Source organism: Diuraphis noxia, unplaced genomic scaffold (genome assembly GCF_037042655.1).
Source record: "Diuraphis noxia isolate RWA-SAM2 unplaced genomic scaffold, SU_Dnox_SAM2 contig0002, whole genome shotgun sequence".
NCBI classification, from domain to species: domain Eukaryota; kingdom Metazoa; phylum Arthropoda; class Insecta; order Hemiptera; family Aphididae; genus Diuraphis; species Diuraphis noxia.
This window is the reverse complement of record NW_028301712.1, coordinates 27,641,007-27,666,512: the sequence shown is the minus strand read 5'-3', so window position 1 is coordinate 27,666,512 and position 25,506 is coordinate 27,641,007. Positions and strand designations below refer to the sequence as shown.

At 26.7% G+C, this 25,506-nt stretch overlaps 1 protein-coding gene and 1 non-coding gene across 3 annotated transcripts in view; one reads left to right on the top strand and one right to left on the bottom strand.

Annotated features, from left to right (window-relative positions):
* Positions 1-25,506, bottom strand: part of LOC107161992 (uncharacterized) — a 280,710-nt gene that overhangs the window by 106,161 nt on the left and 149,043 nt on the right. The gene's annotated exons all lie outside the window — the stretch shown is intronic.
* On the top strand, positions 12,770-12,853 carry TRNAL-CAG (transfer RNA leucine (anticodon CAG)). The gene has a single exon. It is a non-coding gene; the product is annotated as a tRNA-Leu (tRNA).

Genomic DNA, 25,506 nt, shown 5'->3' with positions numbered 1-25,506 from the left:
TTTTAAAAATAACTGTTAAAGTAAGAGTATACATGTATTAAATGAGTAAAACTTTTAATTTTTTTTTTTTATTATAGCTTACTGTTGAAAAAAATATGATTTTACATGGTAGTAAAATGATATGGCTTTTATAAATATTCAAACAATTAAAATTAAATTTTAAATCATTTTTAATAACTATCTGCACATTTAGTGTGTGTATATATTTATTCTAATATATTTAAGATTATTACTAATATAATACCACCTAAAAGGCTAAAACTATTATTTCTTGTATTATACTAAACCAGTGGCGTGATCAGGGGGGTTAGGAGTTATATTCCCCAATTATTATTTTTTTTCTGACCAACAAAAACAACTCATTTGTTATAAGAGCGGTTTTAGAGTCAATACTTAATACGTTTTATTAATTATTAACAAAAAGTCATTGTAATTTATATTACGTATTTATAACAATATAATTAATATACTAGGATAACATATCCTAGACTGATAAACCATCTCCACTCAGAATCGTTTTTCAAATAAAATGCTATTACATCGTTGAATTCAAGTTTAATACCATCCATTAGAGCATTAGTTCTCAACCTGGAGGGCGCGCCCCCCTAGGTAGGTGACAATATTTCCGGGGGGGGCAATCAATAGATATACACCGAGCGATTATTAAGATTTTATAATTTTACACAAATCATATTATATTTATGCTCTTTAGTATTCTACCTCTGCGAGTCTGGCTTTTCGGTGCTTGCTTGTATAAAATTGAAATATCGAGCACGATTGGACGTGGAGAGTGATTTGAGATGCGCATTATCACAGCAGATGTCGTCAAACATAAAAAAATTGATTAAAAATAAACAGGGCTAACCCTCTCATTAATTTATATTTAAAATAGTTAATATTAATTTTAAATTATAATTTTTTTTTTTTTTTTGTGCAAATAAATTCATTTAATATTAAAAAAAGTCATTGAAGTTGTATTCATAATAATCCAATAACTAACATTAAAGTATAGTTTACATATAAATATTATGCATACATCAATGTTATAGTAGTGAGGTGGGGAGGCGTGAACACATAAAATAGTTTGAAAGGGGGCGTGGACCTCAAAAGGTTGAGAACCCATGCATTACAGTAACCCACTTGTAACCTACTGTATTACAGAACGACATCCACTTACTTACACACTTTTTTTTGTATTCTCTTTTATGATTATTAAAAACTATTAGAATATATTCAATTTTATATTAATATCTATTATATGTCCAATCATTTTTTTAATTTATGTTATAATTTCAAAAACTTGTATATCAATCGTCTAGGTAAAAAGTAATTTCCGATTAATTAATTAAGTTATTGAAGAAAAAATAATCCATATACCAAATTTTAAATATTTTTTTGACAAGGTTGAAATAACATGTTCAAAAAAAAATTAAGAATTTGTAAAAACGAGTAATTTTTGTATGATATATAAATCCAAAATATAAAAACTAATTTACATTAAAGCAGGTAAATATTAAATTATAAACGTGTCTACATTCAAAAAATCTCTGAAAATCTAAACCAAAAATTTTAATTCTAAAAATATAGTATCTTTTGTTAAAACCGTAAATTAATTAGATATTTCGTAACATATATTTAATTTTCTTATTGAATTTATATCTATCATATCTTTTTCTTTGAAAACCTCGAATGTTTGATAAGAATTCGATTCATTCGATTAATTGATATACGAGTATTTAATATATTTTATTGAATTAAATTACTTCTTTTGGAACGGTTCATATTTCACGGACAATATTTTCTATATAACTAGAGATATCTAGCATAATATACAATTATTGTATTAAAATGATGTGTGTGTGTATGCGCACGAGCGAGCATGTACAAAATAGAATAAAATAGTTTCAGTTTTAACATGATGAATTTCTCACCAAATTACTTAATTGAAGAAAAAACTAAGGGATTAAAAAATCTTAAAATTAATAAATAAATTTAAGTATTAATTAATTAGTTAAGACTTGATGACTTAAAAAGATAAGTTTTTTTTGAAAAAATAGTATTTTTAATAGCTTACGTAACACACTGATTGAAGCATTCTTCATGATGTACGATTGTTTAAATTACAATTAATTGAATACCACATTTATTTAGGTAGGTAGATTATATACTTATATTTGTTTCCTAAACAACATTATACCTCTTTACAATTTATTCTGTTTATAATTTTTAACCTTGTACCTAGCCTAGGTACATTCATACTTACAGTTTTATTTTTTTTTCATAATGATTTACATCTACCTACAAACGAATGTTCTAATAGTATATTGCATACTAATATTTACGTACTTACCCACACTTCTTGATAGTTATATGATTAATAAAAGATACGTTTATATAATAATATAAGTGTTTTTTTTTCATTTTATTTTTAAAATATGCATTAAAATGTTTCATATTGTTTTGAAAATGTTCAAGTCCCCCCTACGGCCCTACACCTCTCACAGAAAAGAGAATCCTAGATTCTGCAGATGCTATGGATGAGTTGCTAAAATTATTTGAAATATATCAATAAGTGTTCGAAAACGTTTGTGATCGTATTACAATCATTGTGATCGCCCCTACCTATACGATGTCATCACAACCAATTGTCAAATATTGCGAAAAATAGCAATCTCACATACCATAAGTCATTCAACACGCTTTACATCGGTGACATCGATGTCAGAACTGATTTACTAGGTAGTTCTTAATTATTGTTAAGTTATATCAAACAACCAACTAATATATATTACATAAGTATAGACACAATTTGTCCATACAATTATGACATACGGTTGAATACCTCGAACTGATATAAAAAAAACATAAAAAGTGTGTATATTCCCTATATTATATCCAAGGAACTATTGTAATATTATTGTAATATCGTGGTAATTGTTACCCCCATAAAAATTGATTTTCATGTAAAATGATTTAAACATCCCACTTAGTCTATACTATATTATTCTAGTTGTTCGTTATAATAAGTTATAACAATATCTACTCTACACTTGTATTTGATCGGAATTATAATATAACTGCATACCGAGAATCATATTTAATAACTACAAACATACATGTATGACCATTACCATGGTAATAGTGTCTATATTGTGTAATATACAATTTTTCAATATGGCTATAATGTATAATATTACTATATTATATCACTGATGGTTAGGTTCGGTTACAGTTGAAATTTAGGTATGAGTAATGAACTAGTTTTTGTAGGTCATAATATCTGCATATTATGATAATAATTTCGGAGCTAAGCAGTCTCCTTGAAAGGTTCTATTGATAGATACCCTCCCTCATAATGACATTTTATTTCTATTATAATTATATACTTATAATTCATAATATTTACTTATTTTGTTACTAAATTCAGATTATAAAATTTACAAATAAACAAAAAACAAAAATTTTTACCTAAGTGGGTAACGCTCTGCTCTGCATTATTGGTCTAGAGAGTGACTATAATTTATGTGTTGAATTTGAATTCAATAATCATTGTGTACGAAGAACTATTCTGAGCGAAGACAGTCTGTTTGCCTTTCATATTACTAAGTAAATTGTCTGATCTTTTGAGATTGAAGTAATTTATTTTACTATTTAGGAATTAAGAATTACTATTAAAGTAGATTGAATTAATTTTTGGAAAAAAAAATTGCATTTTATAATGTTATTGTGTACAAAGTACACATGATGTGTATACTGTACACAATATAAACTTGTACTCTTAAAGTTTTCATGTATACCCATGAGTAATATTTTTAAATTACAACAAATTAACTAAAATCGTTACAATTGATATTAATGTGTAATTTTGCCTAAATTTAAATTTAAAATATCTATAAAAATAACCGTATATGTATTTATTGTAGCTTTTTGATTACAGTATAAACTATTTTTGAAAATCCTTGTTTTATATTTCCAATTATGAACTGTAATAATTAGACGTTTTATAATTTTATAATTAAATAAAAACAAAATGATTTCAACATTTTCAAGATTTCAATAAATTTTGTCAATATTTCAACTTTAAAAACTTATAAAAAAAAGTTATGACAGTAAATCTTTATATTTATCAACTGCAATTTTAACTATTTATTAGGAACCTTGCATTAAACTTTCAAGCTTTTAACACAATGAACAATAGAATAATTAATTTTAAATATCTATAAATAGATCCAAACAAGTTAAATTATTTTTTCATGTTTATGAAATAGTTGAATACACATTTTGTGAAGATTTCAAGTATAAATAGTTTTCGAAAAACTACAAAATAAGAAAATTTTTGTATGAGAATTCGTTAATTAATGAGTGGTAAATATTCAATGTCTATAACTTCAAAAACTCGTCACAAATTAATTTGATTTTCCAGTAAACTTTTTTTTTTTATTTCCACTAACAACGTCTTATGAGGAACGTTGTATATATAAGTTTTTGACCGAGCAATATTGTTTTTATCGACATTAATTAAAATATAAACAATACAAATCAATAATTTAATATGTCTTTAAATAACTGATGGTCTCACTATTTCAAAAATTATATAGTTAGTGCATAGAAATGACCTTAGTTCGCACTAAAAAATAAAATAAATTTTTTGAAAACCTGTTTTGCGTAAAAATCTCAGTTTTTCTGTAATTTTTGGTTTAATTTTCCTAACGCTTTGAAAACCATTTATAATTTTGTACTTGACTCCAAAATTACCAATTAGATTCACTTTTATACAAGAAAAGATGGCGTTGAAGAAAATCAAAACATTTTCACTGTCGTTAACGTGATGACAAAAATAATACATCTTTGTAAAATCCATACACCTAACGCTTCACTCAGTATCTAAAATGTTCAGATTTTATAGTAGCTAATAATGGACATTTGTTGATCGACATAATAATGGTGTTTTCCTCAAGTTAAGTTTAATTAGAATATGCAAAAATTAATATTATAATATGATAGATAATTCAAACTAATTGCAGTACCTACTCAGCAACTGTCTAACCAATCATTCTTGTGTTAGTTGAAGAAAGGATGACGTGGGTGTGTAGGTATATATTATATTGTGAGCTAAATGGATAACAACACTACAAAGTAGCAGTACCAATGTGCACAACTGCACAAGACACTATACAAAAATGCCCTTTCAACCTTTAATTTAATTTCCATGTAGACCACCGCTACTAATTTTATTAACTAAGTGAAAACGTTAGATACACTAAGGGTAATGTCATTTGAGTAGGTATCTAACATAAAATACATTATTGTGTGATATTAATATCGATAAATTAAAAATATGATATTTTTTATTGTTTTATTTTTTTAAATCTATTTAATATAATTAAAATATCTAATAAAGAAATGGTTTAATAGGATTTTTAATAAAACACTACTTAAGTGTATAATTTTATTTCAAGAGCCACGGAATTCTGTGATCGCAGTTGGATGCTATTATTCTTAGAAAGAAATGTGCAGTACTTATTCAGCTATTCAAATAGAAGGAATCCACTGGAGTCGTTTGAAAAACGATATATTTTATCATCTCAAAGCGAGACTTTAAATACAGGCACTTCAATGGCAAATATTACAAATTTAAAATAAAACTAATTCAATCATGATGGTCATTTATTTTTTTATTTTCAGGTTGAAAATATATCACTGTTACTTATACAAAAATGTTAATTAATTAGTAATATGAATTACTCAATTGTATGTTACTAAGTGGTTTTATAAAGATGATACACATAATCTTTATGTTTAAATTATTAATTCCTAAATTGGACATAAAAAGTTAAAATGTGTGTAAGAAAATGTTTATAAACAACACTATAATATTATCCAATAATTTTATTTTTCATAGTTTTTTATTTATTAAATTTATACAATTCCATCGATCACTACAAACGCTCATAATATGTTAAATGTTCAACCCTTGGGTATTTTAAAATTATTATTATTTAAATAAAATTTCATGAAATGGATATCCATCATATGCATTGATATCGATTTATATCCCCCCTCAAAAAATCAAAAACACAAACTAGATCCAATTCACTAGGTAACAAAAAATAATCTCAGAGTTCAAAGTTGAAACGTTTTTCTTGCTTTTAAAGATGACGATCGATGATTATTAGTCGCGCCTTTACAGGCCAGATACCGTCCATCGCGGCCCGCCTCTTTAAGCCAGCCATGCGGCTCGGATATAAGTTTCCCTACACATTATTATTTTGTAAACTTTTATAAACGAATGTGATTATACAAGAAAACATCCTGTATATTATTTATTTACGTCCACGGGCTATCGAAGATCGATGCACTGTGTCATGTTTGTTTTTCGAATTTAGTATCTAAAAATATATATATATATCAAGATAATTTGCGTTTATTACTTCTAGTACGTGTCAAAATATTATAATATATGTGATATAGATAAAACTCAATATTTAAATAAAAATAATGCAGGTAAGTAGAAGGGCAACTTATTATATTTATAGCACTTGAATAGTTGAATATAAATATATTGCATTATATGAACTTATATATTTGTATTAATATACAGTCTGATTCACGAAGCACACCCAATCTATTTTTTAATGTATTCAATTCTAATTATTTTAGGGATTTTTCAATATATGCAAAAACTTTATTCCAAAATTTTTGAATTTGTTTTAATTAATATTTGATTATACTTACACCGTCTAAAAATATTATTCGTTTTGATATTTGATGGATTAATATTAATCACTCAAATTTTCGATCCACTTTTAAAGATTCCATATCTTCCAAACCCATTATTATGGTCCATGGATCTTTTATTTTTTTGTACACAGCATTAAATAAGTAAAAAAATTGTTGTTCAAATTCTGATTAGTATACACTATACTTCAACATTTTCAGAAAAATTATCTGCTAAATAATTTAATTTACAGTATAAACAAGGGACGTTGTCATAAGAAAAATTGAAATTGTGTCCCCGCAGGACACTTTTTAAGTGATACAAAAAAATCTCAAGAGTTTTAAAGTATGGTTTTAAGTACCTACAAATTCCAAAAATCAGATTTTGAGTAGCTGCATTATTGAACAAAAAATGGTGAACACGCATGGTGAATCACTTTGTATGTATACATATATTTTTTTTTACCGTACCTATAAACCTTTCATAACATTATGGCCTGTATTATAGACTTATAGTATATAACTGCATCATTTATTTCTCCTACAGATACATGCATAATCCAACCCATAAAGAAATTTAAAATTAATATTTCGTAAAAAAATAAACGGCATCCGTAATAGTAATTCAAGAATTATAATTTATAAGTTATAAATCTGCCAACTGCGAATTGTGATATTAATATTTCCAATATAAAAAATTTAACAAGTAGGTATAACTGATAATGAAATTAATTAATTTGAATATTTTTAATCGATTCATAGAATTTTTTATAATTGTAATATACGTAACGTTAAATGTTTATTTTTAATTATTGAAAATTATGATACAATTAAAGTGTTGGGCCGTAAATAAACTTTCATACAATTTATAATGATAAGGAAATTTCATTGTTTAACATTTAGCAGAGTGGAACAAAGATTATTTTTAGACTAGTGATATTATTTGTTATATTTGTCATAATAGTATATAGGTTGGCATATTATACCTTTGATATTTATCTAATCATATTTATATCTATTGGCTATTTAATTCATATTGTTTATTCATGATATATTTTTATCAGTAAACTCGTTTTATAGTACTATGTTGTAACTCGATTTTGGCTCAGCATTATGTGTCGAATGCCAGCATGCATATCTTTCAGTTTTGCATTGTTATTAGCTGTTGGATTTATACTTTTCTTGGGATAAGTCATAATATAATATATTCAAAATATGAATAAAAAAAAATGTTTTTTTACCTTAATAGGATAACATTAAAACACAGACACAAATAAAATATTAGCTTATAATATAGTATTAATAAAAAATTGTATGATTTTTATATTTTTATATATCTAGCCAAGTAGTCATACAATAGTAGGCAAGTACAATGAATTATAAATTATAAGTTAATAGAGATTACAATCATATAATATATCACATTTTATTAAATTCCAATTTTGTTTAAAAATAATATAACAACGTTCATATACAATAATAATGGTTCTATTAAGATTGTAACAATCACATTTTTACTTTATATGTTAATGCAACCGTTTCAGTTCCCAATTGAACGTACAAATAGTATCTACTAACCCTTTACGTGCAAAGAATACATTTTTTTTAAACTTACTTTTACTTACGGGGGAAATAATAAAACTAGCTTTATAAATATGTCCAACATAACCATTTGAAATTCATAACATAGTTTTCTTATTTGAACTAATATTAATTGATTTTTATTTTTATTTTTTGATTGTATCATGCATTTGAACAATCAGTAATGTCGTTAAACGTACCTATGTAGTTTTAGGAGTATAAACATTTAAAAGAAAAAAAAATCAATATAATTTCCACAGCTAAATGTAAAAATATTTATGTATTGAAAATCTTATAAATAGTGAAATAGAAATCCACTTTAGTATACATAAATATTGTTTTAATAGGTAGTGTTCTAGAAAGTTCTTACTCACCCATTAGAACTGATGTTAAATTGCAAATAAGAATAAATTAATTGTTTTTTTTTTTTTTTTTTTTTTGTTCAATAGAGAACAAGCTGCATTTAACAACTTTTACATTATTGAACAACGAAAACTCTAATCATTCCTGTCACAAACAGAACACTAATGTAATGTAATCTTAAATGTGAATATTTAAATATATTTAATGTATTATAATGTATTTTACGTAACGAAACATTATTTTTTTGTTTTATTTTTAAGTGTATAATTGTATTGGGAGACTCTCATATTTATCTTTAAAAAAATTATTACTATGCACTCGTACGAGGTAATTATGCTATTTAATTAAAAAAGAAATGATCAAAGTACACAAATAAAAAGAAAATAGATACCTTTAATAATCAAAAGGATCTATCAGGATTACAAAGAAACGTATCTACAAAAAGGTTCCAATACGTTCAAACGAGCAGGTTAATGGCGGGTCAAATAAGAAAGAAAATAAAATCTAGAAAATACTTGGCGGATAGGCAGGTACAAAACAGGAAATAGCTATAAGTGTAAGTCTTCTTAAGAAGTATCGGCGTACAGTGTTGTAGTATAGGTATACAGATTGTTCGCCAATTTCGATCCAACTTTGAGTATTTTCATGTAACCTAACAATTCTATATTTTACTTGACGGAAAATTAAACAAAATAATACTAAAAATTTGCAAGTTTTACGGTTTACGATTTTAAAATATTCATGTGGGGTAGGAAAGAGTACAATGTGCTGGAATTCCGGATTTATAGGCTCGACATTATTAATAATTTAAAGTCATTCCACGAACAATACTTATTATTATTATAGTTTAATGTTAACTTAACAGTTAGTAATATAATTCATTAAATGAGTTATGCATTTATGATATTCCGTATACTCAAAATAAAAAGTTATTATATAAAACAAAAATGTTAAAATTTAAAGTAAAAACATTGCATATTATAATTGTATTTTATGCTGGTCAAATAATATGTTTGAATACAATAAGTAGGTATGGATACATTTATTATTATGTTAATAATAGTTTCAAATAAGTATAATAATATTATGATAGAATAACCACAGTTATAACTATTATAATATCTCATCATATAGATACCTACCCTCTACTATTTATAAGCCAATTGTGATTTCTTAAGTTAGTATACACTTATATCTCAACAAATTTTATGTATAGGTACCTATTCGAGTATTTTTTTTAATTTATTAAGTAGGTAGTATATAGGTACCCATATATTACTTAAAGATAAGAAACTGTTTTTTCTTTAAATATTTTTTTGTCATTTTTAGAACTGAGCAAAAACGTGACCGTTTTTATCATTTATTAAGGCTTTATTTGGATTTTACAAGCATGTATGTAATGTATACTGTGTAGTATGTATCTATATCTAGTACCTCCGCCCTGCTTAATACACACTACATCAAGTGTAACTACAATAAATTTCAAATAATGGCCATAGAGGTATTTTAGAACGAGGAGCCTATGATGAATAATATATACATACAGGTAGGTCATATAGTTGTGACTAATATGTATGTACCTACGTACCCTCAATGCGCCACACTCGGTTCATAATCCTCGGAAAACATGCGACGCTTTTCGTCGTACCGGAAGTAATGGGACTAGCAAATAATACAGTTATAGGTATCATCTATACGCTTTACAAGACTGGTTTCGCCGTAATGTCGTAGCACCACCAACCACACGTCTGCTGACTGCTGTTTGTAAGCACATCATTATGTTAAGAATCGAACAAGAACGATGTGGAGTAATGATCGCATTATCCTGTTTCCGGGACAGATCTACGGGATATAGTATTTTTTTAGCAAGTTTTGAGTAAATTAATTATGCTCAAAACACACTTAAAAACTGAAATATCGTAAAAAACCACATGCAAACACGGATAATATTTTTATCATCAAATTGCATAATAGGTTGATTCACTAATTACATATAAGTATAATATAATTATAATTTGTAAGATTAGTTGTCATTTTAGTACCTATGCACCATGGTACCTATTTACTTTAGGACATGGTAGGAAACCAGCCATAAGCCCATAAGGTAGGTTTGTACTAAGTACAAAAATCACCGTTTTACAAATTATAGCAGGAATAAGTAGGCATCTATAAATAATTAAATAAATCGAAATTAGTATACAATTTTAGAATAATGTGTATACGAGATAATAGAACCAAGAAGGTACTGATAATTTGAAAACTACAGTAGGTAATGAATAATATGCAATATGTAAGTAGACGCTTATCCATGTTAAGATTTTAAATTGTGCGAGGAGATACTTATAAATTATAATATATTCTGTGTTTGTGCAAGATAGTTCAATTTAGTTTAAAAATCTTAATAAACTTATCCATCATGATTGAACAAAAGTTATTTCACTTGACTGGTCTTCTTGTTGGCTGTTGCACTCAGTGTATTATACCTCACTAATAATAGCTGATGAGTTGGTAATTTTATGGGATTTCTACTTGGCTTTATAACAACATCGCAGTTAATATATTGACCTAACATCACTAATCAATCATTTTTAAAACTTAAAAAAATTATTTTAATATAAAACAAAAAAACGATCTACCTGCCTAAATTGTAATTATGTAATGCAACTGTAAAAAAAAAAATGAATGTTAGGTACTGGTCTAGTTGATCATCGCCCAGAAAAGGTAATTCCCCCGCCATGACTCAGGTATAATAAATTGACGCCCACCACTTGCATCTCGCGTATTTTCGATGTTATATGATCATATACGTTAAATATTCGTGTGAAATTTTCTAATTAGATATTTTAAGAATAATGTTTGGTAAAATCCGTGCAGTAAAATTAATAATATAAGATAGGTATAATAGCGGGTGTCCTATATAACATTATGGAGCATCATTGCATATCAACCTCAATTATTCAGCCGTCGTCATCTGAACAACAAAAAAAAAACAAATCCGACAAATCCGACAAATTCGATAAATTCGTGCATGACAGTTCATCGGCAGTATTTATTTTGCAAAACGAAAATATTATCCATAAGACTCGGACTTGTGACAGTTTTAATAATATTCATAATATTATATAATATATTATTTATTTTATAATATTTTTATTTTGATCGCCTGAATTGTTCTGTATAATCATAAATGTATAACGTTTAATAAATATATATAATGTATTATTTATTTCGTGCATTTTTAAATCAATTATTGATTATTGCGCCCACATTAAGTAGGTAGTAAAAATACTATAGTAAATTGCGCCCGTGATTTTTTTGGTTCTAAAATAGGTATAGTAAATTGCGCCCGGGATTTTTCGGGGTCTAAAACGGGTATAGTAAATTGCGCCTATAGTATCTACTATCTTGAATTCATCGTTACCTATTATGTGTATTTTAAAAATACTGTTGTTCATTTATTGGTGGATAAGCCGAACGTTTATCGCTATAATCAATATGATATCAGCGATATCAATGCCTTTACGCGTATACAACGAATTTACGTACAGCCCGTAATACATACGTACATTTTAGTAAGCCGTTTGCACGCAACAGTTAAACATTAGGCATATAAATATTATATGGATATTATACATACTAACATTTAAAAAAAAAAAAATTAATTTTCCTCTTTTTATTAATTCCTATTTATTTTTTAATTATTTTTTAATTTATTCATTTCAACTAAGCCAAAAAAACATTTTTGGAGGACAGTGATAGTCACCTCCTCGTGGTGGGTGTCCTCTGGGTAATGCTAAATGACTATCATAAAAATAATACTTCTATTGGGCGCAATTTACTATACAAAAATTTGTACCTGAAAAATACCGGGCGCAATTTACGTTTGCCCAATTATTGATTATAACATCGAAAATACGAGATGTGACGATGTAAGTAGCCGGCGTCAACTAAACCTGAATGGCCGGAGAATTGCCTTCTGGGTGGGGGTCAACTAGACCAGTACCAAATCAATATCTTTAAATTGCCTCTTAAATGGATAATTTCTCTGTTGAAATGAATTATAGCCTAGATAGTTAAATAGCAAATATAAATATACATTTACATCATCGTCAGGATGGCCGAGTGGTCTAAGGCGCTGCGTTCAGGTCGCAGTCCACTTCTGTGGGCGTGGGTTCGAATCCCACTTCTGACATAAAAATTTTTGCATTTTTTTTACGTTTTTATAATTTATTATTTTAACAATTTAAAATCACATACCACAATATTCTTCATAAGTTTCAATTATTATTTTATTTTAAATTAAAAATTTATTATTTGGTTTAGCCATTTAGGTATCCAACAATTTGAATATAATATAAAACACTACAATTTAGATTATTGTTACTTACCCATACGAAAATATTATTGCTATTTATTGTTTTAAGTAGGTACCTATATGGTTAATGTGAATATAGGCGGGTTTCTACTATATGCGTGTGCCGTGTACACGTAAAATGTTCAGCCATGCCCAACAACATGGTAAAGTGGTTAATCATGTGGTAACCTAAGCCTAACCCAACCAACCGATCACAGCAAAGGATTTTCGCGAACGTGTATATAGTGGAAACCCGCTATAACTCAAAGTAGAGATTTAATAAACTTAAGTCTACTGACCACTAAGGATAACTATCATAGTATCGTGGTATGCATTTTTGATAAACTATAATAAATTTATAAATCAAAGGTAAAAAAAATGTATTCCTATAATATTTATATTATTTTGATATTGTATATTACACATTAAACATATTATTACAAATGTAGGTGTTAGGGAAATAAGATTTCTATATTATCTATTCAGAGTAAAAGAAGAAAAAAAGCTAATTTTTGTACAATATAATAGATATGTACGATATGTATGTACCTAACAACTAACTCATCCTAGAGTAAGCAACTATATTCTGTATATTATGTTAAATATAAATACAATGATTCTGAGCAGTAGCAAATTTATGAGGGGGAGGGGTATATGCGTATATTTATTAATTATTATAATTTATAAAATACACTAGGTAGGTACCTATTTAAGTATTTAATAATACTACACACTCCATAAACTATTTAATACATTAACATTAAAAATAATATACTTAATACTAAAATTATTAAAATATAGTAAACACTTGTTTTCATAAAAATAAAAATAAAACCTTTGAAGCACATATTATAATAATTATTTTAGGACCCTCTCTACCCAGAAAAATATTGAAAATCCGCCACAAATCGTTGATTTTAATTCATTGACACAACGAAAAGCGATTGTAAGCGGAGATTGTCTGTCAGCATACATTTCTAAGGACATTTTAGTATAGGTAGGTAATTATAACTATGTATTAATTATGTTGCTATTAGTTATTTATTTTTAACTTATCACTTATGCCTTCCCAATCTGGGCAGCAGCTTCCTCTTCAAAAATCAACAATATCCAAATCCTTCGAAACAAATTTTTAAGAATATCTCTCAAAGCATCATCGTTCGTAAGGAATAGACAAATCCACAATGACACAGAAAATAGAAATCCCCTTTCTCCAAGACTGGATAAAAATACAATTCCAAAACTTTCACGTAAAACTCAAAACACCTGATGGCGCACGGTTTTACAATCTAGGAATCAAAACGAAAAATCAGCGTTTAATATCACGTCTACCGCAAGATTTTCTAATACCAGACAAAGCGAAGACAAAAATTAACCTTAATTTTCCACGACAAATATTAATTTTAAAATGTATACACCTATCACAATATTTTAAAATAATTGTAATTAGTAATAAAATCTTGTACTTTGTAATTTGTAAACTGACTTGTAAGTAATAGCATGTAATATGCTGAGACATTTTAATATTAATAATAAAAAAAAAAAAAAATAACTTTCATAATATGTAATACCTAGGTACAGTACTTAGATTACACTAATCTGTGCTAAAAGTAAATCGCATAATATTCTAGATGATTATTATAATATTACATATTTCATTTTATGATATTTATTATATTATGTAGGTACCAATATTTTCTGTTAAATTAACTTAGAAATAAATTAACCAGACACCGTATGGTGTGCAAGTAGTTCTGGCAGCGTCGTCGATAATAAGAAAAAAAAAGATACCGTATGGTACAACGAGCTTAGATTGATGATATAAATAGCTTTAAATTCATCTAAGTATAATAAAAATTTCATTATGTGTAATACATAAATGTACCTACTTATTTATATATAGGTATTAGGTATAGATAATGATTGTGAAAAGTTTCAAGCCTCTATTTTTAGTTTAAATATCCAATTTCATCCAAAATAGAACTTGAATTGAAGTGTATAATATCATCTATATTATATGTCTATATCAAATTATAAACAGGTATGTGTTTTTGTGATTTTCAGATTTCTATGTTAAAAACTCATTAGAAACCTCGTTTTAAATTTTCAGAATTTTTACTTAAAATAAAAGTTGAAAATTCAAATATCTACAAAAAAATATGATCAAATGAGCTAAAACAAAATTTACGATTATAATAGTATGTCAATTAAATACTTATAATATATATATATGTAAGGCAATATTTCAAGTATGTAGACTTCAATATATGAGAAATTACTACTAAAATAACCAATTTTAGATAACTATTTGAATAAAAATTTATTTCACAGTTATGATTTGTTAATCAAAATATCGAATTGTTTTTAAAGAAAAATAATGGCGTAGGTACTTTTAACAGTTAGCATTCTTAGTGATACTAATAATGGATTTATAAACCTAATGATTTATTAAAGGTGTCTTTGGCGCGAAAAATGAATGAAAATATGAACAAGAGAGAAAAAAGTAGATAAAATGATAAAAATTTGAATTAATGCAGTCGGGAGGAGTTGACTAGCTAATATTATAGATGAGAATAACGATCAATTATTATTATATTATATACTCAGACCACAATTCATATTATCTAATGTCACGTTTTATGTATAATTGAAAAGGAAAAAAAATAACTTATAGTGATAATAATAATAAAAAAAATTGAACATTTGCAGACAAGCAACCACGGCTGTTTTTTTTTTTTTTTGTTCTTTTAGATTAGGTTTGTTTTTCTCATTTTTTTCCTCAAGCCTTCTGATGAGGTTAACTCAGAGCTCGTTACAAAACCCTGCGATGTTTAATAGTCTTGGCAACGGATCAACCATACGACTCGGCCAAAATAACGTTAACGCATTGTAGTATTTTTTCCTTATCCTTCTAGTATATACTTGCTACGCCCGCATCCGCTACGACCAAGGTTTTATACGTGAATGTACACATATACACATGCACACTTCATACTCGCATATTAGACACATTATTATGAATCCAAAGGAATGGCTGCAGAATGAACCTACAAAGAGTTAACGAGAAGACAAATTTTAGACTATAATATTATGATAGTTCATTTAATTAGTTTTTCCATCAACAAAACTTTTGATACTAAATAAAATAGAAAAAAGAAGAAAATTACACTCTTATTGCATAGACCTACTCTAGTATATTATAGTATACCTATATGTCCTATATATAATATATTGTTGATAGGTATACCATCCAATTCAAACCGGGTGATTATCGCTCTATATAAAAGCTGCGTACCTACAGATGGCTCGTATCATTTAAGACAATCTTAAAAAACACGCACTTTCTGGCAGAAAATAATTTATAGTTTCACGTGTCATCTTTACATAAGTATTGAAATGGAGGAAGAAATTGTTGACACTTTTGTAATTAGTTGTGACAGTTTTGGAATGCGTCTGAAATTAATTACAATAAATTGTTAAGTAATAAATTATTCACTTGCTGAATACAAATACAATAGACGTATTTATAGACTTTACTGATTTAAAATACATTTTTACTTTATATTCAGGCCACACAAATGTTTAATTCTATTGGATGTTTACACGATGTTAATTTATTACACTCGATTATGTATACATTTATAAATATTTAAATTTATTAATCGTAGTTAATATTAAAATACACATTTCGTAAACAATGTATACATATTTCAAAAAACAAAAACTTTAAATAAATATGTTAAGAATTAATTAATTATAATCATAAATTTCAAATTTTTTACACACTATTTGATTTGGCTTAGTAAAATAAAATAAATTTTAAAATAATTACTAAATTCGGAAACACTTGCCTAACTATTGGATATTAAACATTGAAATAATAATAATATATCACAAGAGATTTATTTCATGCCATAACTTAAATATTTGTTTCATCTTGTTTACTCTTACGAAAGTGTTTTGAATTATTTACATGTTTTTCGGCATCCGCAAGAGAATTGAATACAGAGCAGGCTTTTTGAATAAGACAACAATTTCAGTGGTTATTAGGTAAATGTTTAAGATTACCACTTTTAAAATAATATCCAAATAGCATAATATTTAGAAAAATGTATCTAAAAAAGTTTATTTTAATATTAAATTATAATATTAATAATATATATATAAGATTATGATGCAATAATAATATATTTATTTAGGGGGTGGAGTGGCCGAGCGGACTAAGGCGTCGGTTGCGACGCACGCAGTCGCCGGTTCGAATCTCGGTCACGGGCAGCATCGCTCTTTGGGCATTTCGCGATGTCTGGAGAGAGAGGCCGCCGGCCCCCAACCGGGCATGGCAGAAACCTACGGGTACCTATTCAAAATTCTGCCAAAAACCCACGAGTTAAAACCTTACAGCACCTTCCCCTACAGTTCCCCAGGCTAATGACTTCAGTTGTCGAAGCCCTAACCATAAAAAAAATAAAAATAAAAAAATAATATATTTATACAAAATAATACTCTATTCTAGCATAATTTATAAATGCTTCAATCTGATTGTAAATAGTACGTAAACAACGAGTAATGATAAAATAATAATGCCATTTTTCGTGAAATAAATCAATAAAGCATTGTGTTTTAATTACTTTTGTGTCTATTGTTATGTTTTATAGCAGGAAAAAACGATTCAAACATCAGCTTTGAGGATAGTTTCTGTATCTATTTAGTATTTAAGGAAGTCAAAATTAAAAGAGATAAAAGTATCTAATTATGGACTTCTTTATTATTATTTTTTTATAAAAATATATCGATAAAATGTTTTTCTATGTCAAAAACTATGGGAATCGTATACATAATTGTTATTACAAAAAGTAAAAAGTAATAGTGTTTCAAAATAAGTTGACAAAATTCGTCAAAATAACCAAAATTATTTTGTAGCAGTTAAGATTAGTTAAGATACACTGAATATTAATTTTAAAAATCGTTAGGTTACAACAATTATATATTTTATTGTAATATTTTAACTATTCATAATAAATTATATACATTGTATTTGAAAAAATTATATTAACTTATCATATTACAAAAAAATAAAAAACAATTATATTATTATAATATTACTAGAAATAGAGACCGCTAAGTGCATACGGTGCGTCGTCTATGCTTAGAATAATATTTACTTTTTAAATGCTGCAATCATTATCATTGAATTGAAGCTTAACTCATTAACTAAAACAGTGATCTATTAAATGCGGGAGATAAGCTTGACATTTACTTAACTTTAATTTAATTCACTGTGTTATTATTTTTATTTTTATTTTTAATATTACAGAGATAATTCTAAAATGAAGGAAATGATTTAACTTACCATAATATCTAATATTATTATCATTGAACAATATGAAAATTTGATGTTGAATGTATAAGTATTCGAACTTTTAATGCTACACTAAAATATGTGTAGCTCTTTTAGTTTAAATAAGCTATTTAGGTATAATTATGTGAACGGCTGAGTATAAAATTCAATATTTACACACCAAATAAGCTACTCCGCGTATAGAGTTATATGCTTATATATGCAGCGGAAAAAGGGTCTAAACAAACATACACCACACATTTCTACTGAACTACTTAAGTATGTAATAATTCCATCCCACTTGACAGAAGAAAGTTTTAAAAATTTAAAACAGGTATTATCTGTGTTTTACATTTTTTATAGTGTCCACATAAAATTCTAGAATAATTTACGTATCTTTATATGCGTATTTTTATTCAACAGATTCATATTTTAGTTTATAAGTTGTATTGCGACATAATGCAAAAGTAAGAAATCATTTATTTTCTGCCTATATGTTGATATTATAGTATTTAACCAAATTATAAATAATGTAATTTATCCATACATTTTAATAGATTGTGTGTCGTGTTTAGAATTGTTTTTATACAAATTCATAATTTAGACAATCACGAATCACGATATTCTAATAAACATTTTTTTTTTTTTGTAAAATTATAAATTCAAGTATGTAACATTTAGTACTAATTTAAATTAAAATAATTTGAGTAAAACTATTTTTAATGAAAAATCATTTTGTTATAAATCATAAAGTTTTTTCTTGTGACAACGTATGTGAAAATCAAAAAAATGAATTGTTTAAAGTACAATTAATAATCAGTTTCCTACTTAATAATATATGGTAAACATGACATAGTGATCGGATTATTACGAAAAATGTTACCCGAAAAATGATCATGGATGTAAAAACGTAACACACCATGCTAAAACATTTATACATTTTGTTCACTCTACAATAGCTAGGTACCAATTAATAGTGATCGATAGACAAAAATATATCATATAGAATCTACTCAAATTTTTAATAATTAATATGGAACTCAAAATTATTGTATTTATAATTTATAATAACTTTAATTTCATAATATGAAAACTAAAAAAAACCATTTCATAATTTAATTATACTATTTTACATTATTATATGCATCGAACCATAATTATGTATTGTCCAATTAAAGCGTGGAGATACTTATTATGTTGTTTATCTTTTTATCTGAAAAAGAAAATATGGAACTAAAAGTAATACACGCTGTGAATTAATTTAAAATAAGTATACAATAAGTTTTTATAAAATATAAATTCTGATTAATCATATTTTAAAGTTTTCGGAGTTGCAATAATTTAATAATACAAACCATGCAATGAATTGTGCAATAACGTAGTGGCAACTGGCAATGTTTTTTTCTGTATACATATATAGGTACTCAAGTCTGTAGGTTTCAGGTCTTCGGATTGTACTAAGTTATAACGAAATTGATTTAACCGTGAAAAATAAATTAAAATAAACAAACTGCAGTGTGTTCGAGTTTTGGGCTCGCGGGGACAAGAGGCTGGGATGTGGTGTAATTAAATTTGTCCGTAAAGTAATCTGAGAAATGTTACCTACTGTCAGGGATGTCGTATTACGTTTAACCTGGGACTTAATAGAAAAGTTGTCGATGAATAAAGTTTGAAAAAAAAAATCATCAACTCGTGAGACACACGCTTGAGTGGTATAATAATTATTAATGAAATATATTGAGACTACCATTGAAACAATTGAAACCATATCCATTTATTGCGGGGATATTTGTATACAATATACATATAATATATAAAGCGTGATAAATATGCGGTTTATATGTATATCATGGGGGCAATAACGAGTTGGAATTTTTGGCTATGTCGGCATTACCAGAGATAAATCAATTTCGGCGGAGAGGGCTTCGTGCAACCGGCTATATACCCTGATAGGGGTCTCATAAATTGTCCGGAAGGGTCGTTTTGGTGTCAACTTCATGTTCAATTGCACACCCCCCTTATACGTCGTTCAGTGATTTTTCGGGTTTCATGCGTACTATATTAAATTAATGTCGATTGAACGAATGTCAAACGTCGGCACTGTTACACTGACCGTCGCGATCGTATATAATATTAGGTACCTATAGCGTATATCAGCATGAATTTATTATCTAACCGTAAATGTTTAACAGTATTGTGTAAAACATGTTATGATTGAGTTACGGGTTATTATAGCGATATTTTTATATCAATGCCTACCGAAGAAAGATGAACAATAATACGCTGATGACCTAGTGTTAAAAACTCGTCTCGCTGGGGTCAAGACACGTATCATGAGCATAATGTAATGTGGGTTAATGATTTCATAATATCACATTTTAACCCAATAATACTCATAAATCAACATAAAATTCAAAATAAAATTCATTAAAACAGTGCTTACATACATTGTTTTTAAATCATGTTCAACAGTCGCTTATTTGAAATAAAAAACAATACTAAAATTTATTATTCTATAATATAGTATTATATATATAATATAAAACATCAAAAACATATAATAATATATATATTATATTATATTATTATATATAAAATATAATATTTTCATCTCAAAGGTGGAATGGAATTCACTGTTACATTTACTATTTCAGATGAAAAACAAATTTGCTTCAGCATTAATACACGCATAAATACAGAAATGGTATTATGATAATTTTCTGAACATTGAAATTGTCAAAATGTAGTATACATATTTAAACAATAATGCATTTTAAATATGAGCAGGGTATTATCATTCAAAGATGGATGTATCTATTATAATTTATGATAAGTCCATATTTTTTGACGAACAAATATTTACGATGGTATCATTAGATCACTATCAAAGCTAAATTCTTAAGGTTCTTCAAATGTTATAATTAAAATTGTTAAAAAAATCCAAGGTCTCTAAACTTTGATACCTTAATTAATTTGCAAATAAGCATTGTTCACATCCCCAATAATAATAATATATAACGGGAGATTTAAAATGTGTCACCTATAATTGACAATTTTGGTACATTGTTTTATTGCCACTCAAATAATTTAGGTTACTTTTGAGATGTTTATTTAAATATATTATTGTAATGACAATAATATTTTATGATGCAGAAGTTTCTTCAAAGTTAGGTTTTTAGTTTTACAAAATGATGTAAAAGCTCGGACAGGATATTAGTTAAGCTCGCCCTGTTTCACTTTGCTGCACTATAGTATAGAAAGCTTTGATAATAAATGAAAAAATACATTCACTCAAAAAGAGTTTACAGAAAAAGATAAAATTAAAAAAAAATATTGTAAAATCAAAAAATTATTTGTTTCATTCGGAATATAAAACGCAAATATTTTTTTCCAGAATAAAAGTGCAGGTAGAATGATTAATGACTATAATCCGAAAACATTGAATATAATATTGTATTGTAAATAAGATAACTTACTTCATTGTTGTGAACTTATAATTTTATCTGACGTACATCAATACTATATTTATTATAGAATAATTCAATCAAATTTTATATTATTATTATTTTTTTTTTTTTATTTAACTAAAAACATATAGTTATCTATTGTATAAATATTGCATGTGATGCAGGGTGTGATGATTTTGAAAAAAAATCGATAATTTTAATCATTTCTGTTCAGATTTATTAAGTTGAACTGTTTTAGCATTTATGTTCTATGATATTACATTATAACGGTATTATTCCATTTTTCAGTTTACGTCATAACATTTTTACGTTATTCTCCATGATAAATTATCGTTACATATTTTAATATTTATAGCCTATAAATACCTAACCTAATTATAATCTAACCTCTATACATTATAGGTATTATATTGAAATATAAACATAAATTACTGTGTAGTATTATTACTATTTATCGTAGTGGCAGCATTCTCATCAAACACTGGAATAAACTTTAAAAATTATGCGAATGGTACCTATGTATAACATACATGATATGTATCATCCAGTCAAATTATCAAGTGATTATGTACGTAAATTAGAATCTTATCATTGTACCTACCTATAATCAATACTAAAAATATATGTTATATATGTTAAGTAGACATTAGACCTATAAATTACAAGATGTATTTGAAATTTAAGTTAAATAATATGAATATCATAATAATATGAAAAACATCGAATAATATTCTTTATTTATTAACCTTTCATTATACTATCTTATACGAATAAAGTAGTTATTATCTACCTACTTATGCGTAACATATCCATAATGTGTCAATGTACAATTTTCTATACATGCTATTATATAAATTACTATACCTTTATTGTAATGTATAAAATATAACTCTTTAAGAAGTCGAATTTTACTAAAACTATAACTATAACTCGTTATAGTCTAATCTATAATGCAATAAAAATTAATCATTTAATATTTATAAGTGATTATATTTCAATATGTTTAATGAATTATGGTGCAAAAGTAGAATAATCTAATAACCAATATAATTTTAAAAGCATATTTATCATTTTGGACTGCGATCCATAACTCATAAATATTAAAATTACTTGGTTTATGAATAAATATATTCTTACTATAACTATTAGTGCTTACGAAAAATGCATTGAAAACTTGTTATTATTGACATCCATAAATAGAGTATTACACGAGTACTAAATGTTTAATCTTAAATTTTGTCAGAAAATGTACCACTATAAACTTGTTTATAATAAAGTTAGAAATATAAAATACAAAATATGTGATCGAAATGCTAGACCTTTCCCCTCTCACACCCCCCCCCCCCAAAAAAAAAAAAATTGGATTAATTCATCACGAACGTGGTTTTGGACATGGGTTTGTGCACTAAGAAAAATTGAGAATGCGGCTACATGGCTGATTTGTTTTTATCCGTGGCGTGTTTATAAAGAGCCAACAATGTTATAGAGACGGATCCTAAATTATGTGAACTGCAGTAATATTACGTCTATTCGTCTACACGCTCAGTGTCGCTCAGTGTTTCGTGCAACACGAAATACGCTATTATTATACTTAAATAGAATAAACTAGATTGCTATCATCTAATGTCCTCCATTGCTCACAAATGAAGCCGCATCTGCCACCATGTTCTTTCTGACTCTCTAAGAATAACAGTAATAATAGTAAATTAGATGTCTGATAAACGATAATGTTTTGTATCAGCTGTTGCACAACTTACGCATACAGTGGTAGATTTTTAACTTTGCGTATTATCAGGAGTTCAAAATCTAGTTTATTTTGTGCTTTAATAATATACTTGTGCACGCCATTGACTTAAATCTACGGTAGAAATGTCTGTAGATAATAAATAAGTAATCTGTTTATTTATCATGGATCTAATTCAAAGGTTACCTATCAGCTTAGATCATATAATAATTTCTTTAGAGTTCTAGTACGATCGAGTACCTCCAGGTAATTTTTAAAATTACAAGACTGGAAATAAATCACATTAGTTTGATAAAACCTATCTGGTTACCTAATACCATCAATTTAACTACGCGCAAAAGGGTAATATTATAGTTAGAGATACTTGAGCCTCCGAGTACAAGATAATCACAATATCATAAAATCAAAATTGTATTTTAATGTTTGTTTAGTTTAGACATTTTAAATATTATGCTGCAGTAAATGGTTGTTGTGACCATTGTCCACATAAACACATCGATAACATTATTCTTGCTTTAAAAATTTATTTTGGTTCACACATTTTTCTCATATAATATACGATTAAATGCATATATATATATATATAGATTCATATATAGTATGTATATGTAACTATATAATGCAACTAAATATAGATTATTACAATAAGAAAAGTGTGCTTATAAAATATGTAGATGTAGCTTCAGCCATAGCGCATAATCATAACATTACCATCGAAATGTATAGGTATTTGAAAAATAATATCTACATAGAAATGATTTATCTACTTTGAAAATGGAACCCATGATAGATTAAATGCTGCATTAACGAAAGAGAGAAACTCATATTCAAACGTGAATTGAATATTCGTAAGTAGAATTCTATAATGTAGGATGGTTTTAAATTAAAAACTATAATTTATATTTTTAATGTGAGTATTTGGTTGAAAATTAATTTTGTGAAACTTAATTGAGTGCAATTGCATTTTGACTATGAAAATAATTCAGGTATAGATGATATTCGATTTAGATGCGCTTCGATTGGGTTCGTGGAAAAAAAGCGATCTGCTGTGTAGTAATATTTAAAATTGCCATAATTTTATATAATAATATATTACTATAATAGAGTATATATTTTTTTCTGATAATTATTAATGATAATTGATAAATACAAAAATAAATTGTCGTGAACTCAATTTTACGCGTTTCTTATAAAATTTGTTAAGTGAGTGGAAATCGACACTAATGCTGTAAATTATAATGTAAACGATAGTATAATAAGTACCCACCTAGCTTCATAAATTATTATTATGTTCAATGTAGTGACCTATTGTGTGTGTACTTACAATTATTTCTGTTTTATAATAGGGGACTGCTGGCCAGTCTACGCTTGACTGCCATCATTGTTAAACCGTGAGTACTTATTTGCAAATTTTACCTTTCCTCAAATATTGCTGGGGGTTATTGGATTTATTATTATCTCACTGTCATAACCAGCAACTCATAGCTATGATAATTATACCTATATTCATTAAATTTTGCCTGTTGAGCTAAAAGTCAATATATTATAAACTATATTACAATACTCCATTTTTTTCTTATTTGTACGAAAATTCATTTCTATTAAATACCATTTTATTTCCTAATTTTTAAGATTACATTCACTCGCAATTGAATTCACTTCTACAACAGTTTTTATACATCCATCACACGTTTTCATAACGTTCATATCATGTTTTATACACACAGTACATACAAAGGGTGTAATATAGTACACATCAGTAGTAAAATAGTGCGCTCTACTAAGTATTAAGGTAACCGGATGTATGGGCCATGGATATTTATATGCGGTCAGTGCAATACATTAAACAGGAAACCATAAGCTTTTAACTTGTTGTACGGAAAAAAAAGGAAATTGAAGAAAATTTCCATTGTGAATAAATATGATTTTTTTATGGATATTG